This window comes from Falco peregrinus, chromosome 5 (assembly GCF_023634155.1).
Source record: "Falco peregrinus isolate bFalPer1 chromosome 5, bFalPer1.pri, whole genome shotgun sequence".
In the NCBI taxonomy this organism is placed as follows: Eukaryota; Metazoa; Chordata; class Aves; order Falconiformes; family Falconidae; genus Falco; species Falco peregrinus.
In genome coordinates this window covers 4,249,740-4,263,339 of record NC_073725.1, presented here as the reverse complement: position 1 = coordinate 4,263,339, position 13,600 = coordinate 4,249,740, and the positions used below count along the sequence as shown (strand labels likewise).

At 43.6% G+C, this 13,600-nt stretch overlaps 1 protein-coding gene across 3 annotated transcripts in view; it reads right to left on the bottom strand.

Moving 5' to 3' along the window:
• The window catches only part of PALS2 (protein associated with LIN7 2, MAGUK p55 family member), a 56,421-nt gene extending 44,517 nt beyond the window's left edge, over nt 1-11,904 (bottom strand). For 2 of the 3 annotated variants that reach the window (XM_055804644.1, XM_055804643.1), the window contains exon 1: nt 11,740-11,903. The gene's annotated coding sequence lies outside the window, so the exon portion shown is untranslated. Of the gene's footprint in view, nt 1-11,739 lie in introns of all 3 variants that reach the window. The other variant, XM_055804647.1, reaches the window with a different exon arrangement.
• Nucleotides 11,905-13,600: the final 1,696 nt, after the last annotated feature.

The window sequence follows — 13,600 nt, the reverse complement described above, 5'->3', positions numbered from 1 at the left end:
AGGTGACCACCTGTTATCAGCACAGATGTGTAAGTTCAAAGGACTCTATGACCAACGAACCCAAAATTCAAACTATTAAAATGTTCTTTGTTTAGGCCCATCACACTGTATCTTTTCCCAGTTTATTAAAACCCCACAGTGAGGGCAGAAGAACCTTTAAAGCCACACCAAGACCTTGGCCAAGACTAGGTCCACCTTATGCTGAGTGCCTGTGTGGCAGATGGGATCAGAAGGAGCACGTCACACAGCAGCAGTCAGATTTCTGGAGAGCAGGTAAATATGTCAACAGGTATACAGGCTGCAGCTTGGAGGCCGAACATCTATTTCTGCTGTTCCGTCTGGACACATCATTAGGCAGCACAAAGCAATGGCCAACCAAAGAACAATCTGTGGGTATCCTGGTCTGTCTGACATGCTTCCTAAATTACAAATATGGGTAATCATTAATTTGCTGCAAAGCTACCACCAGCTTTATTACCAAAACAAGAACTAGTACTGGCTCAATCCTCACAGCAGGCTACAATGATACACGTATCACATCTCAGTTATCAAACGCTTCAGAGAAAATCCATGTCAATTATTTAAAGAAACTAAAGAGTAAATCCAGTCCAAGGAGAAGTTTCTCACATTTAATCAAACTGATCTTCAGTGCACAGTAGCTATTTATATATGAATACTAGTCCATGAAGAAGTTCAGACTAGTTTTGAAACGGAAACATCTTGAACAGTAAAAGCACACAAGATGAATTACATAAACAACCCACAAACGTTATTTGGTTCAAAAATTCTTCAAGTTAAACATTAGCTGGATTCTGGGAGACTACCTGGAGAAAACAGCATGTATGCTTAACTTTGGTTTTATACTTTCCTAGACAGTTTAAGGATACTGGGCTTTTTCTTTACAGACAAGTGTTCTGTTTTTTAAGATACATATGTAAGTATCTCTGTATTTATACACACATACACTCTTATCAAATACATATAAAATATAAAAATGCTCTCTTTTTATGTACGCATGTATACAGTCACACGCACACATACAAACAAAAACAATTTTTTTAAAAGAGCATTTAATGGATTGAGTGCCAGCTCCAACTCATTACTGACAACAACCCCGTTCAGTTCAAGTGGGTAATATCTCAACAAAGAGCAAGATCACATCAAAGAGGAGAAAGGTCCTGATGCAGAGTCTTTCTTCTGTGCAATATTAGAGAGTAGGAATCTTTTTCTTATACATAGCCATAACCACGGCTGCTTACCACCTGTGCCTGGTATTTTAGATCACTCCTTGCATTTATACTGGCTCCCTAATGACTTGTAGAAAAACAGAAAAAGAGAAAGGGTGGCAAATGTGTTATCTTTGTTGTCTACAAGGGGATGGACACTCTGGAGACCTTCAGTCTTACACGTCCAGCATTATCAGCCATTCTGCAGTCTTCGTTTTCAATACCCTCTGCAAAGCAATCAGATCTTTTTGGAAGCTGTTAATGTGCAGGCCCAGGGAAAATTACATAAGATGTTATTTTAGTCGTGAACAACACATTAAGTTTTGGATCCTGCCACTGTTGCAGATTAGCACAATGAAATTCTCTACCGGTTTCTGGCTAATGATGTCTAGGCACTTCGGAATTATGATACGCTGCTTTACCACCTTCTGGAAGCTGAATGTAAGGCTAGCTATCCAGACACTAAATTTTTTGGTCCCAACTGATTCTCATCAAGAGACATTCATGTTTTCTGTTTTCTTGGTATTCTGCTCAGAGATAATGTTAACAGGAGCTCCTGATAGATTCTGAACAGTTTGACAAGTTCCACTGCATATTGGAGAAAGGAGTCAGTCAGATGGACCTTCAGTCTGATCCAATGACAGTTCTCACTATTTAAAAACAATGTAGTAAAGAGCAGCCAAATACTTTCAAGGTCTGTAATGGACTCAAGCGTTACGTAGATAGGTTGTAGGACTTCACTGACAATGCAAGTAACAAGTTTTACCCATTAACGCACTTAACAAACAAATCTTGCATTACTGTATAACACTCCTGCACTGTGCTAGCAGATGCCAACTACAGAATTGAAATGAACTGCCTCTACAGATATCCTGGCTAGTCTTGGATTCAACACAAACAGGAACTCACGTCCTGAGACCTTAAAACACCAAAGATTTCTTCCTGCCTATTTCAAGCAGCACTATATTCTCAAAGAATGAGGTTCACTTACGAATTCATCTTCGTAGCTTTCTCTGATCTAATGCTTGATGCTACTTCTTAAATTCCAAATAGAAACAGGCCATTTATATAAAAGCATTTGCATTTTGGAATTACTGTACCACTGTGGCTCACAATCAACTATCCAGAGGATTGCCCTTCCCGCTGAAGTTCATAAAGAAAAATGGGAAAAATAACTTTTTGACTGTAGTACCTCCCAAGACTAACTCTGCTCCTCAGTTTATTTCATACTGACTGGCTTTCTGTCCCAAGGTTTCGTAATAGAGGTAAAATGTAGTAACTTGTTTTCTTCACGCAGCTTACTGCCAAATTACATGAAAAGTTTGCACACACAGAATTCTGGAAATACAGATTTAACAAAAACATCGCTTTAACTAGACTTACTTAAATGTCACAACTGAAAGATTCAGTGTGCTTACCCTCTGCTTATTAAGTGAGTATTTCCAGTATTTCCAAACTAAGAAACTCTACAACTAAGTGAGGAGTAGAGCAGATATCTAGCTGGAGAATATAAAATTACAGGTAAAAAAAAGTTAATGTTAACCTTTAGAATGCAAGTATTCTTAGCTATCCCAGTCTAGTAATAAGGAAGAATAGTAAGCATTAAAAGTAATCTAAATTTTGAAGTAATTACAGAGAAATAAAACTCAATGTACTAACTCACCCTGGAGGAAAAAACAGAGTAATCTAATTCAAACTAGTCTATGGCTGTCCAGAGAGATTACCTTCTGGAAGTACAGTAATTATATTTGTAAAGTAAAATCACTTATGCCTGGGGTGGGGTGGGCCATGGGATTTTTTAATTATTTTTTTTAATTTGAAACGTGTAAAAGCTTCAGAATGGCATGAATACTGAGAAAAGAATTTTGTATACAAAAGTACACATTCTGTGTAATGGTCTTTGTAGGTGGTAGCAAACATATGTGTAACTGGTAAGACTGTGGAACACCAGACATCAAGCATGAACTGACTTACAGTTCCACTTTTCCATATAGTGCCTGTACATTCTAAGCTAAGTAGCAGTGTTTTGGAACTTCTTGCAAAAGCACTTCTGGCTAAATTTGTAATTAGACTAATTCTTGTAACTCTAAAGAAAAAATTCCTACTGGTTTCACTGGAAATTTCTCTATATAGGTTTTTGTCAGTACCTTACAAATAAGATTACCTTAAAAAAATAGAACTGTATTCTTACGAGCTCTAACTCAATAGTCCACATAAAAGTGTCTTAATTCAACATCTCCAGTTAATAGCAAGACCTAACAGCAACATGCTGACAGTCTCAATGTGATACAAAACTGTCTCAAAATAATTTTGGTCAAAATAGGCCTAACCTTATGTCTTGTCTACAAAAAAGAACTTTACTAGGAGCCAGAAGCTCAAGTTTTGAACAGTTAAAAAGAAATAAAGCAAAACAATAGCAGAAGTTTGGAGTGAGGTATGAAATACTCAGTTTTCTTGGAAATTTCAAATTATTTACAATACATCTTGAGACTTTCCACTTTATTAGGAGTCCAGGTGCTGAACAGTCCAACTTTCTCTTTTCCATTTCCTATACATTAGTACCAATGAAGGACTTTCTCCTGAAGGCCCCTGTTAAACAGTTTTACTGTTGCTGCTCACAGCTGTCCTGAACTGTAACAGCGTGGAACCTGACCTAAGACCGAGAACTGCACGGTAAACTTGGTAACAACTACGCATTTCATTTTGCTGTTGGTTAGTTTGCCTGTGTTGTTTGCAGAGCTGTTTGCCAAGATCTGGTAGTTAAATGCATACACTTCAATTCATAGCTAATAAATTCCATTCAGCAGTTCACTTGTACGCTTCCAGCACAAAAAGTGCCAGCAAACGGACTGCAGCGACTTCCCCAAGGAATACACTGGACGGGAGATTCCTTTTTTGATCCAGTTACTAAACCATGATCTCTAAACGTATCAAGTTTTGGCTACAACGGTTTGTGGGGGTTTTTAAATGTCTTTAGTTCCTTACTTGTTAAGCGGCACCAGCTTATTTATCGCGGCGCACGGCTGAGCCGGCAGGCACCCGTACGGTCACCGGGGCAGAGCGGCACCTTAGCCCCGCGGAGCCCTCCCCAGCGCAATGCCGCAGCGTAACCACTAGAGGGGGCGTTCGAGCCACGGTTCCGAGCCACCGCAGGGGCCCGGCTTCCCGCTTTCGGCCTCGACACTCGGAACTTGAAATTAACAAAATAGCCCCCACCTTCCTACACCTTTTCACAACACCCAAAGCCTCTTACCCTCCTCACCAGTTACTCTTCTAACAATGTCTTGATCCCCAAGACCTACATCTTGGGAGCTAGGGGGACGACGACACGGACAGATTTTTTCCTACCTAATTACGTGTCAAACTGAAGAGACAATTCACCTGCCAACTCCTCTGTGCTCTCCTAACGCTTCCCTTAGTCTATCCGTTGCCTGGATGGACTATCCAAACTGCCCAAACATTTCTCCCCTCTAGCCCCGGGAACATGAAATGGCCACGATCCCTGCAGGCAGCGGCAGCAGGACGAGGGTTCTTCTCAACCATCAGAGCAACCCAAGCACCATCACGACCCCTACGCGACCAGCTAATGTTACAGAAACGCTGTTTAAAACCCAGTAACGCTGGTTATCAGTTTATCTTGCTTTCCAAAGAACAGTGGCTCCAAATGTAGCCTGTCCGCTTTATCAGTCTTGAGCTAAAGACACCTATGAGGTTATCACAGAGCTAACGATGGGCGACTCCTCTCACACAACAGGTTCATGCCAAGGTTAAATTTCATCTATGCAGCCAGCGGGCCGCCCTGCAGAAAGCTATGAAAAAATGAAATAGAAATCAGAGCCAGCCCAAATATCACCAGTGTTTCACTCCACAAGTAAGCTTCACCTGAGCATTGCTTTAAATATCGCATATAGCAACGTCCTCTGAGGGAGGATCACACATAACAAATGGCAGTTACATCAAGCAACATGCTTCTGGAAGTTGCTCACATACCGCATAGATCAGGTCTATATAAAAGAGCTTCACTGATCAGAACCGACCAAATCAAGCAGCGCTCATCCCATTTTGCTATTACTTACCAAATCTACTGTAAGCAGCAAAACTGTACCAGTAGATCTGGGAAGAGCAACTGAATATGCATGGCTTGCATTCAGATGACTGCCTTACAGTCAGACACTCTATAAACATTAAGTTTCACTTAACAATCTCTCCTGCCCGCATGTTCTTTACTAATGAATGCATAAACTGAACTTCTGATTGTTAATTACACCTCCTCCTCCTGCACTCCTAGTGACCCGAAAAATGCAACTGAAGCTGTGAAAAGCAGTATGACTATGGTAAACAATATAATTCAGGCAATTTCTGCCCAGGGATGCTGTGCTTTGCTACAGTACAATAGTTCACAACACAATAAGCCAGAATTTCTTGGAAAGGCAAAATAAACTTTTTCCTTATTTCATTCAGTAGACTGCAGCTTGCCTTCCCACTTTCAGAACTTCTGCTGTATAAGCACTTTCATCTTGCCAAAAGGACTTCTGTAAACTTCAGCAGTGGATCAGGAAAGGCATGGGGTGGAATTTTAACAAGATACATAAAGGCTGACTTACCAATAGGTCCACTGACTTGTTAAAAAAAAAAAAAAAAAAAATCAATGTTACATAAAAAGTTGAGACGTTTTACATACAAACTCTCATGACAGCTGCATGCCTATCTCCAAACATAACATTGGCAACTAATGAATGAACATACAACCAAATATTTTTTTTAAATCGTCAAGGAATGTAATAACACAATCAGAACAGCTGATACATTTTTCTTTCACTCCCTACCGGTTTTCACTCCCCTACAGATTTGAGTGCTCCCCTACATTGTGTTATTAGTCTTAAGCAAAAGCTCTACCCTATCTTTTTACCCTCAGTCTATTTACCCCATTTACCTTCAAACTACTTTCCTCCATTCTGTGATTAGATATTTAAAATGGCATCACTTTAACCTTTCATCAATGTACATTTGACCAGTGGGTGATTATTTTTTTCAAATAAATTTCATTTATTTTAAATCTTTAAAATTTAAAGTGTTAATTAGAAAACTAAAACCAACTGAGTATTCACTTACTACAGAAATAGGAATCAGTCAACACTATCTCAGCAAAAGAGGCTTAAATGAACGATCTTAAAATAAAAATTTAAACTACTTTTCTTACCTCCTCATTTCCATTACTTCAACAGTATCTTGACAAAATGTTTGGAATTAAAAAGTAAAGACTTAAGCTTATTTGAAATCAACAGTTGTGTCTCCACTTACTACTGCAAAAGTGAATTCAACTGACACAGTAATTTGATCCTTTGAGATCTGGGTAATCAAAAGCTGTAAGAGCAATGGTTTTGTGTCAGATGCAAAGAATGTGTTCTCCCTCCTTCCCCACCCCCCCAAAAAAAAAATAATTGCAGAAATCACAGACATGCCCCACACTCAGCATGGATTTCACGAGGTTCCAAGGTTCCCACTCTCAAACAGTTGCTTGTCAGAATGCAAAACTAGTCAATACTATTAAAATTTCATACCCAAGCCTTAAATAACATTTGTTGCCAATAAACCTGAAATGTCATCTAATTTCACTGTCTTGCTAATCTCCACCATGCTTGCACGAGACCGGGACACTATCACTAGAACAAGTTCTTCAAACAACTGGCATGTAAAAGCCACAGAATGGTTGGTAGTATGAAGCATTCTCAATAAGCAACACCTTTTTCTTTTTTTAAGCCCAAGAGACCCTGAAAATAATTAAACATGAGGTAAAAGCAGAGAACCTCCCACTTTCAATTTTATTTTTTTTAGTATGTAACAGAGGTTGTGAAATCACTTAACATCATTTTAAAGACACTAATTAACCCAAAAAAGGAATGTAAATGTTTTGAGATGGAAGAACACCTCTCCCAACCTCTCTTTTTCTCTTTTTTTTTGTCTTCATTATTCTTGTAGGAATGACATCAGCTGTAATAATTCAGGATTGCTTTATTCTGAAAAAAGCAATTTTTAAGACACAGGACAGCACACTAACATGATGATGCTTTGTTTATTCCACTGCAAAAGACAACAGTTTTGCTGTAGTACAACCTGAGATCCAACTGCAGATGGCTATAATGACCATGGCATCAGAGAATACCTTAACTTCAAAACTATCTTAACTCCTCCCCGCAAAATCTGAAACATTATTCTGACAGTGTTGAACTCAGATTAGAAAGACTTCAGTCACAATCGTAGTGAGCTAGCCACTAACCTACTAGTCCAGATATTTGGTACTGCCTTCTAGCTAGCACACAAATAAAATCTTAAATCAGTTTTACACTCCAAAACAATCATCATCTAATATTTATCCTGTGATAAAAAGTCACACATTGACACTTTCCTGTCAGTGAAAACATACCATTACATTCCTATAATAGTATTTGTGACCAGCACATCTGTATTTCAGTCTGCCCCTCACATGTCAGCCTGAACTAAACTCACTTTTCCCCAAGGACCCTTTATGAGCTTCTTCTATTGTGAAGGACAGTAAATCCACTTTCCCTCTCACAGACTCGTTCTTAACCCCTGTCATCATTTTCTACTTCATATTTCCACATAAATAATCCCAATAGTGGAACTGCCACTCCAGTTGCAGGACATTTCTAGTAAGTCAGTTTTTTTCCTACACGTGCAAGGCCAAACCCATTCCAATCCCATGCTAAATTGCCTTAGCAAAGAATTTACAGAACTTACATCATGCACTTCCTACTGGTACAGTAACTTGTTTGGCTTGCAAGTCAAGAGTTTCTCCCTTACAGCTCAACTCCTCTACTGGCTCTCTTTTCCTCAAAAGAACAACCACAAGCATCTCATTCAAGGCCAACTCAAAAAAAAAAAAGGGGGGGGGGGGGGCGCAGAACAGACAGATGACACACGGGGGGACTAAGAAAGAGAGAAACAATACGCAGCAAAAAGCAAGTTCAGCTGTAGGTAGTGCTGAGAACCCATCTGTCCATCCTGTGGTACTCCTGCAGCAAATACTGTTTCCTCATCTAACAGCATCATCACTACCTCAGTCAGTTCCCTCAAACCAGGATAAGTCAATTTTTATCCATTTTTACCTTAAACACAGAACACAACAGGGCATTTAAATGTGTGTGTTTTTTATCCTTTCAAATCTTAGGACAGGATAATTAATTCCACATCTGGACAGAGACTGCAACACCTGAAATACTACCACAAACATTATGGCAATTCCAAGTGCATACCTGTCTCTTAAGTAAAAAGAAACTCCTCACTCTTTTCTACAGCATGAGAAAAAAATTCACTGATCTACAGATGAGTGTCCTGCACAGAGGATCAAAGGGCACTCACAAGAGCCTGGGACAGTCACATCAAGTCAGAACTTTAAATCACTTGTAACTACAGCAGAAAGCGTAATTTTAAAGCAGGACATCTTAACTTTTATAAAACTGCATTCAGACTGTAATTTCTACAAATACATACAGAAAGCCAGAATTGTTCTTTTTTAGAAAAACAGAATGATTCAGGGACTGAGTCACTGTATGAAGAGACTGATGCTAAAGAGTCTTTTGCCTGTCATTACGGTACCATAAAGTTTTTCCCAGATCACTGACTTTTGTTTCTGCAGATAGAAATGCCCAACACAGGGACCCAATACCAAGCTGGAGCTTGATTCTGACTGAAGAAGCTGAGTGTTTGAGAACAATGATCAGATCACATCCTTAACAGCTCAAAACAAAGCCTGCCAAATTATTTGGTAATTATTTGGTTTTCCTGCTCTTACTGTGGTTAAACATCAAGTAAAAATCCCAAAATTAGTAAGTTATACTGCCTAGATTTCTGTTCCTTTTTATTTCCCTGAGGTTTGCATACACAGTAATTCATAAAAAAAGATCAGATTAAAATTTTATATTTTGAATATGAAACGTCCTAAATCATGGTTCTTGCAGATTCATCCTATTAGCCTTCATTAAAACTCCTTCATATTAGTCAGGTATGTTTTCACTACTTCCTTTCTCATGTTTATTTTATTTTAAAAAACCCAAAACATAAGATTAAGCCATGGTTTAAGTTACTAGCTTCCATTATTTGTTCAAATGAAAAAAAAAAAGCAACAAGAAGGTAGTTCAAGAAACATTCAATTGCACATACATTGCAACAGCTTTTCAATCATTTTAGAGACTTCTAGTACGCACAGTTAGCCCACTAATATAGCAGCAGAACAGACACCATTCCACATAGCTGGTACAGTATATTTGTCAATAATTTTCATATTAAGTGGTTCTTGACAAGACAGGCTGAAACAGCAATGATCCATAAGATATGAAACAAATGCAAGCACCCAGAATTCAAACAAGCTGAATATACACACTTTTGGTTAGATGCTGAAGGTTCCATTAAAAAAAAAAAAAAAACCACACCAAAAAACCCAAACCCTAACAACAGAGAGTAGTAAAATGTCTCACCTAGAAAACGTGAGGAAATCAAAAACTAACAATGGTACCAGCATTATGACACCATGCCTCAGTACTGCAGATTTTTCACAGCAATATGGATCTCAGGTATTCTGTATAGTGCAATCCTTCAAGAACAAAATAAGGAGAGCAAGATCATCAATTCCAAACATTTCAAGGGAGGGAAGAGGAAATTGAAGATTTCTCTGAAGAGTCCTTTAAAAATCCCATTAAAATGAGCTCAAACTTAGACTCCAATTATCAGCGCTTCATTTAAACGAGAATTTTCTCTTTGGCATCTTCAAGAAGAATTTTGTGACAGATGTTGTACGGTCCAGTCACATGTCAAAGTGTTAAACATCAGCCACCTTGGCACAAATAAAAGGAAACATTATGATGCTAGTGTCAACTCAACCAGTTTAACAGACACTATCTGTTCAGAAGCAGCATGCTAAGATTTCAAAGCCTCCTCTACTCTGACATCTATTTATAGCTGCCCAGCCTCTCTACAATTTCTCACAGCCTCTCCTCCTCTCAAAGCCAAATCGGGGAAGTTTAATGGATATAATCCTGGGCCTTGTGCTATAAGATGGTCAGAAGATCTGCAACTCTCCTCCAGCGATCCCATGCGCAGTAAAACCAGGAGTAAAGAGAACAGAATTGTCTAACCTACACAGGAACCAAATACATGGGATAAACCTTTTCTCTCTGCTTTAGGAACAAATTTTTCCTCTGCCAGCATGTTGATAGTAATGAACCACATAAGCACCAGCACCTAAGCAAAAGATACCTGCCTCCCTCCTCCTCACCACAGGGCAACAGGCTAAGCCAACTGCCTTGAAAGCCAAGACACAAGCTATCCAAGCCAGCTCTGACCCCTGGACAGCAGCAATGTCATCCATGAACCTTACCACTTACATTGTAATGCCACTACTGTACGTTGCACCTTCCTCCACGAAACTAGGCGGCTGTTGGCTTCTCGTCAGCACAGCTTCTGGTTAACGTGCGATATCCACCACCACCACCTAGCCATGCATGTGCATGTCTTTATAAAGCATCGATCCGGATAGGCTCTTTCACCAACATCTGTGACATCGCAGAAAGGGTGCAGAAATTTTCCTGCATGCGGAGCACAACGCCAGCGGCTGAACTCTTGCCACAAGCCTTGTGCATCCCTGGTGCCCCTCCTACCACCTCCATCCACTTGCCTGTAGTACTAGTACAGCGAACCAGGAGATGATAGCACTACTGGAAACTCCTGCCCACCCGATTAGGACCACATTTTCTCCCCTTTCCCCAGCCCGAAGCAGACGGAAGGGGAGGGATGACTTCCTCGGGAGGAAAATAAGCAGGGAAAGGCCGGGGCAGAGATCAAGAGAGGAGGAATCACCCCAAAGGGCGAGCAGATAATCCCCGAGAGGCGAGGCTGCGGAGGGGCATAACCGGGGAGGGAGGGACAGCGAACCGGGGGGGGGGGGGGGGGGGGGATAATCCGACAGAGAAGGGGGGAGATAATCCCCGCGGAGGAGGGGGGAGGCGGAGAGGCGGAGGATCCCGGAGAGGGAGGGGCGGGAATCCTGATAATCTCCAGGAGGAGAGAAAATACCGGGAAGGGGGTGGGGGAAGGAGGGTGGGCGGGTAGATAATCCGGAGCGGCAGATGAAGAGCAAGTCTCCCGGGGACGCATCCGGAGGCGGGAGGAGGAGGGTTAATCCTCGCTCTGGGGGCAAAAATCCCTCTTCCCCGGCTCCGGCGCTGCCATGTTCGCTCCCCTGCAGGCCCGCCCGGCACCGGTACCTGCGGGCGGGCGGGCGGCTCTTCCCCCCTCACGCCGCACGCACACGGGGCGCCGCGGCTCCCTCCGCCGGGCAGCGCGCCCCGCTCCGGCCTCGGGGCAAGCGGCTCGGCCGGGATGGCTGCGGGACCCCGCCTCCCACCACCATTTCCCCGCCGGCTCCAAGGGAGGCAGCGGCGGGCGGACGAACCCTCCCCCCCGCACACGCGACCTCCTCGCCGGTACCGCAACTCACCGGCTGGCACCGGCTCCCGCTCCCCGTCCCCTCCTCAGCGGGCGCCGCTCAGCCCCATCTACGAACTCGGGCGCGCGAGCTGGCGGTTGGCGGAGAGCGCGAGCCAGGAGCGCCGCCGCTTCCCCCGCCGGCTCCGCAGCCGCTGCCGCTCTGCGCCCGCCTCGGCGCGCGCCGCCGGCGTGCCTGTAACACGCGCTCGCGCTCCTCCTCCCCCGCCCCCTGCCCGCCCGGCGCGCGCGCGCGGCCTCCGCGGCGGTGGCGCGCGAGCACCTCCCCCGCCTCCCCGGAGCAAACGGCTGGGCGCCTGAGGGGGCGCGCGCGCCTCTGCCTCGCCCCGCTGCCTGCTGCCTGCTGCCCGCCCTCCTGCCTGATCTGCTGCCTGGCCACAGCCCGCCCCGCCGCCTGCCTCTTGCCGGCTGCCCGCCCGCCCCGCTGCCTGCTCTGCTGCCTGACCCCCGCCTGCCGCCTGCCTGCCCCGCTGCCCGCCTGCGGGACCGCCCCCGCGAGCGTGTGCGAGTGCGTGCCTGCGCGGGTGAGAGCGCAGCAGGCTCTGGCAGCGGCCGTGTGGGAGCGCACCTAGCGCGTGGGGCTGCGCGGGTGAAGGGGAGAGCGCCTGGGTGTGCCAGGGCGGAGCGGGTGTGCGAGGGGGCACGCGTGTGCTCGTGTAAACGCCAGCGTGTGTGAGGGCGACCGTGGCGGCGTGTCAGAGCCAGCGGGTGGGGCGCGGGCGCCCCGTGTCCCCGCGCTCGCGCCGCGGAGCACACGCACGCCGCGCGGGACGCGGGGTCGGTGTTTGCCGGGGCAGGTTTGGACCCCGTCCCGGTCCAGGGGCGGACGCGCCAGCGTTTCGCTTGGCGCTGCCTTTTCGGTCACCGAGCGAGAGAAACACTGGCGAAGGATAAGTCAAATATTTCAGAGGGGAAGGGGAGTGGAAATTTCCCCCGACAGTAATAACGCCCAAGACCACTGAGACAGAAACAGCAGTGAAAAACTGATTTTCCCGCACTTCTGATCACCGTTCGCTTTAAACATTTTGTTTGCTTTGAACAATGATAATAGACCAGCTTTTACTTTTTGCTTCTGGTTGACTCTGTGAAGACTCTCACCTTTGGATACTCCCAGACTTGCTGAAATTTGAGTTGCAAACATTAAGTCAGTCTCGTGTATGCAATTCTCACTAAAGCTGGATCATATATCTGAGGGTAAAATTTGCTCCAGGAAAGAAAATGTTCATATCCAAAACAATACTTCATTCCTCAGCTTGTTTTCATTCACTTTTTCCTTCTGTTACCAACTTTTCCAGAAATTTTTAAATCCAAGCGTACAGTTTGACTGTAATCTACTTAATTATACTGTTTTAAGAATACGTGATAGCCTGGTGTGACATATGGTAATCCTCAATAATAAGCCGTCTGCAATTTGCACTGGCTTTTGCTTTGGGAGGCATTGGGGAGAAGGGAAAGCCAGAACTATGTGGGGGTAGAGTTTGAACAGAAAACCTACTAGGTATCAATTTTTATTTTAACAGGTTCAGACTGTGCTTTCCTACCAGATAACAAATAACTTGATTTTTATGCCACCAAAGATATCAAAAGAAGTGGCGTATGTATGATGGGCATAATTAAAGAAATTGTTGAACAGCAGCCAGCAGATGAAAAACCTCTCTCAGACAGACCAATAAAGATGCATCAAGTAAATAAGATCTTCTGTCCTCATCTTGGGAAACCAGCATGTAAAATTCCTTTAGGAATTATTTTTACTAACTCTTCAAACTACAGTAGCTACCCTGTGCTGAGAGCTTCACAGGCATGTGGAATTATGCATCCCTGGGTCCAAAACGCTTACAGCCCTCCTGCGATTT